This window comes from Accipiter gentilis, chromosome 10 (assembly GCF_929443795.1).
Source record: "Accipiter gentilis chromosome 10, bAccGen1.1, whole genome shotgun sequence".
NCBI lineage: Eukaryota > Metazoa > Chordata > Aves > Accipitriformes > Accipitridae > Astur > Astur gentilis.
The window spans coordinates 31,097,494-31,102,626 of NC_064889.1; the positions used below are offsets into that span (position 1 = coordinate 31,097,494).

The following is a 5,133-nucleotide window of genomic DNA, read 5'->3' on the forward strand; positions in this document are numbered from 1 at the left end:
ATAGTTGTCACTGAAAATTTTCCTTTGTATGTTCCTCCAATCTATATTGCCTTACAGTACAGAGGTTACCTACCAAATTGTAGGCAGCTTGTTTATGGAAGTGCAACTGAATGTTAATATTCAACATGGATAGAATCTCCTGAGAGTAAGTCTTATGGGAATACTGATGTTTTTACTGTGAAATATAGCTGAATGCATAATTCTTTCCCACCTCTATGCTGCTTCTTGCCATGGTTATATTTTCTGAGTACATCTAAAAAGAATTCATTGCTATGGGGCAATTATGAATGAGATTAAAACCTGGGAAAGCAAAAGCAGGGAAAAGCAAAAGCTCATAGTTAATACATATATTCCTCTAGTGGTTTTGTTTGAGTAATTAAATGGGTCATAATTGCTACATAGTGAAATATCCTTTGCTTTTGCTGCTTAAGTATTATTCCTGAAAACAACAGTGTTGCTTCATTTAAACTAGGATCACATAAAATTCATAGCAGTGGAGCTTGTGACTGGCACTTGTATGTCTTCATAAATATTCCTGTGGACAAGTGCAAAAATTGATCCTCAGAAAATCAGGAGAATAAGGGGTTACCTCCAATACAATTAAGGTCTTGCTTCCTGTAAGAGGAGCAAGACTTTTCCTGTTTTTTGCATCACAAGCTTTTCTCAGTCTTGACAGCATTTAAGAACTTGACTTGTGTCAGTGACACTGAAGACCAGGATCAGTTTTGATGGATGCTGTGGTGCTGAGCTTGTTAGCAGCTCCTTGTCCTAGGTGACTGAGAGTGTGGCATATTTAAATGAGCTTGCACTTGAGTTTTCCATGACTGTAGTTCTTTCATCCCCAATACAATTTATCCTTTGCTTACTCTTAAGTTTTTAAAATTTGTGTGGATATGTAAGGGCCACAGAAAGAAGAGACTGGAAGCAGCTCCACCTGTGGATGAAACTCTTGACTAATCTTAGTACAGAGGCAGAGCTGGAGGCTTATCTGGGAACTAGAAAGGGGAGCAACTGTTTCACAGTAACACTTTCTGCAATCTGCAAGGAACAGAAGCTAAGCTTTTATTGGGCCAAACTGTGTCTTGAAACGCACTTCCCAGCACTTAATGCTGGAAAGTAGAGCAAAAATGGGAAGGAAGAGAAAACAAGCTGTAGATTCAGGTATTGTCAAATAGAGATCAATGGCAATGATTGATTAATTCTGTTCCTCTGGAGATATGCAGGCAAGCTAATAATTTAGAAACAGCCTCCTGCAGGTCTTGAGGTTACCATGAATCTTTCCAATTCTTTGGGTTTTTGCTCTTCTAATAAGAAAGCTGAGAACAAATACATGTGTGTGGGAGGAAATTCCTCTAGTCCTTTGTTGCACTCTTTCATGGGATCTAGGCTGGAATACAGCTCACTCCCCTATTACTAGACAACCTGATGGAAATCGTGAAGCCTGTTGGGAACAGCTATAAAGAAGTTTTAGGTGTTTGTGGGCAGAAAAGAGGAAAGATCATTGATAGAAGTGTCTACAAAATGTGAGTATTTTTATCTAATACTGGGTTCCAAGTGTTAAAAGTGCTAAATGCTCTGGTGTGCTGCACTAATTCCTGTGGTATGCTCTGCCTGATTGACTTCTTGTGGAATGGAAAGTGGAGGTGAGGAGGAGATGATAGGCAGCAGATGTGAGAGGGCAGCCCATGGTTCCTTGTGATTTATGGATCTAAAACTCTTCTCTGAGGTTGAGGTACTTGTCAAAGTATTGTGAAACTGAAGAAACAATGGAGGTTTTGGCACCTTGCAGTGATTTGGGAAAATGAGTCAAAAGTTCACAATCAGGATGAAATACTGTTCAGACTATAGATTCATCTCACTGGAAAAAAACAAATCCTTTGGTTTTTACCCTTGGCATTACTTCTAACCCCAGGATACCTCCATTCTAATCTTCATCCTTTAGAACACAGGTCAGAGACTGGCCTCTTTCTGAAAGCTTAGAAGCATGGGCCTCAAAACAGGAGATGATCCCATCGCTCTTTCTTCATCTCCAAAAGTTCATCCCTTAAGGATTAGGGATTAAACACTTTCTTTTTTGGGTTATATAATATACTAAAAACTTGTATTGAGTAGGAGCTTGTGATCTCAAAAAAGCTTACACTTTTAACAGTAAGTGTTCATAAATCAAACAAATTATGTGCCAGGACGTAGTAGTCAAGATTTCTTTAGTGGAGCAGAAAAGCATGTGGGAAGGAAATCTGTGCAGGCAGGTCAGAGGAGGGGAGAAGAAAATGAAAAGACTGATTTGAGGCCATTGCTCAATAATGAAAGAAAAGGACAAAGGAAATGGGATTAGAATTTTACACACTTTCTCCTGAGCTTTTGTTGCTCAAAAGTGTTTCATCAGGAAATTTTAAGTACATATGTACTTTTTATCTGTAATGAGTAATTGCATAGCTGTTCTTTAGCATTTGTAGTAGAACACTAATCTCTTATGAAGCTCAGCATTTACTCTATCAGTATTACATAGTCTGGAGAGCTTAGTGGAACTACCCTATGCATGTCTTCCTCATCATTCACAGAGAAATCCTATCACAGCTACATTAGTTGTAGCAGCGTGTAACGCTTTTAAAAGCGCACTTTAAACACTTTGAATGCAATCTCACAGCTAAAACCAGACCCATATTGCATATGATCCTACTAACTTGCTAATACGATTCATAGTTTGAAACTTTGGGGTTTAAAATCCTAACTCAAAACTGATCAAAAAATAGCTAGAACAAGGACAGGTTATAACCTAGGATTAGGTCCACACTTCCTTAAGGAATTTTTGTAGTCCTGACCTGCTTGCTTTCTTGTAGTGATTTAATTTTTGAAGTGGTTTCCATATACTGTGTATTGAAGCAAGATTATGAAGAGTCTAGTCTTGATGTGCTTGAAAGTCCTAGAAGTCATCCTATGCAGTAATGGTACAGCTTTATTTTATCTTGTGTCTTTCCCCAGAAGTCTCTGGATAATGATATTGCCATATATCCCTTGAAGGTTTTGTCAGATGGGATGGGAAGTAACATTTTTTTACTCTCTTTTTGAACACTTATACTATTAAAAATAGTGTACCATGGAGAGAATGTGCTTTTGCTTCAAAATTTTGCAAAGTTGAAAAGCAATTCTTTGCAAGTGAGGAAGAAGTATCTTTGCAAACTGACTGTAGGCTTGTTCAGTGACTCAGAGACCCCAGTTGACAGATATGGGACCAGATGCACAAGGAGCTATAAGATACCATATATATGAAGACATATTTATTAAAGAAATTAAAAGACATTCTGTATAGCCAAAAAAATCCAGTTTAACTGCCTTAAACAATACACTGAAACTTGTCTAACTCTATTTACTACTACTTCTAATAAGAGATCAAACAAAAAAGCTTGAAAATCAGTTTAAGGCAAAGCTTTGGGCGAGTAGGTGAGGGATTGATAATAAAGTATGTGAATGATATTGAAATAAGATTTAAAAGAAAAAAATATTCATGGCACAGGGGCTTTGTATGAAATTCTTGAGGGTAGCACTGTTCATTGCAACACTTGTAGGATAGGAGTGCATTGCCTTCATTTAGTCTTTCATCCAGAAAAGCAGGACACCAAGGTGTAAATGAGCTGTGCATACGAACAAATCTATTCTTTATATATAGCTTTACCAATTATTAATGTGCAGCCATAGGCAGAGAAGAGTATGATATGACTTCTGCTTGGCAGTTATGAAAGACTATGCGAACTATGAAAGATTAAATGTGAACTGCAACTGAACATGCAAGGGACACAGAGGCTACTTAAATAGACTTCAGAGATGAGTGAATAAACCAAGCTCTATAAGGCCAGTCTAGTTTTGTTCAAATCTCCCATGTGTGCTGCTTAGGAGTATGTAAGCAAAGTAACTTCTGGATCTTTTGGATCACTTTTAGAAGAGAAAACCAGCTATGTGTCTGGTTCCCAGTTCTGTGGTGGAGATTGTGTAATGGTTGGAGTAGTTTATCTTGTTGTTCAAATTTTAAGTAGGCATGCAAGTGTTTCATTTTGCCTGATTGTGAATGAGTCCCAGGCAGAGTTAGATTGTCAATATGAGTTCCCTATGATAAGTTCTTTAAAAACTTTAATCCAACTTGAACAATGGAAAAAAAGCCTGAGTAGGAAAACCACATGCCATTGGGATAAAACAGCATGAGTATTACTAGCTTTCTCAGGAGAACTTCAGCAGTCCTACAGAGTTGAATCAGTTCTGAGTTACATGCCAACATCAAACTTCTACATTCTCAGAACAGTTTAATAATGTGAAAGTGCAGAGAGCTCCATTCTGCTGTTTCATCAAGTGGGATGCTAATATATCTCCACTGTCATTATCAAAGTAGCTGCATTTCACCTTGATGCCACTTAAGGCTTGGAGAACCCTAAGGCAAGGTGGTGGTCAAAGCTTGGACAGGATGAAGCACAGGAGTAAACACTTGCAACAATTTCCAAGCCAATGCATTGATGGAGTCATTCCTTATAAGGAAAATTAATTTGTATATGACTGATGCCTAACTTTCTAACCTGGCTCAAGAGTAAGTGATCAGACTGCGCACAAAAAGCTATAGCAAATACTGGGTATAATGCTGATAAGCTGCCACAGCTGTTTGTAAACCTGCTGAGCATTTTTTTCACTGAAGACTTTTGGCCACCTTTGTAGTACTTCCTCCTTCTTTGGTCTAAAATTAGAGCCCAGACTAGAAGGGGAGCAGGGAGGAAATCAATACACTTTGCCGACAGTCACTAGAGTTGCTTTTTTCCTTTTTTTTCTTTTTCTTCTTTTTTTTTTTTTTTTTTTTTTTTGAGGCAACTAAGAACTGGCTTCAGATGTTCTTGGCTTCCTCCTGCCTTTTATAAACTATGAGTTATGGTGGAATTATGTCTCCAGCTTTGTAGCACAAAGGATTAACGTACGTTTTAAACAGTACATAAAGCTGTCAGAGTGCAGCATAAGCTCATAACAGTTTGTCTTTGACCTATGGGCTCTCAGGTAGCTAGGGAACAGTTGGACTGAGACAACAGCAAAACTGTGCAGGGAGCTGATAGCCAAGTGGCAAACTCCATGTCACTGATTAAATATATTTTGTCTTTACAG

The 5,133-nt window shown here is 38.1% G+C and overlaps 1 protein-coding gene across 4 annotated transcripts in view; it reads left to right on the forward strand.

The window, feature by feature from the left end:
- Window positions 1-5,133, forward strand: part of OGFOD3 (2-oxoglutarate and iron dependent oxygenase domain containing 3) — a 49,870-nt gene that overhangs the window by 40,497 nt on the left and 4,240 nt on the right. The gene's annotated exons all lie outside the window — the stretch shown is intronic.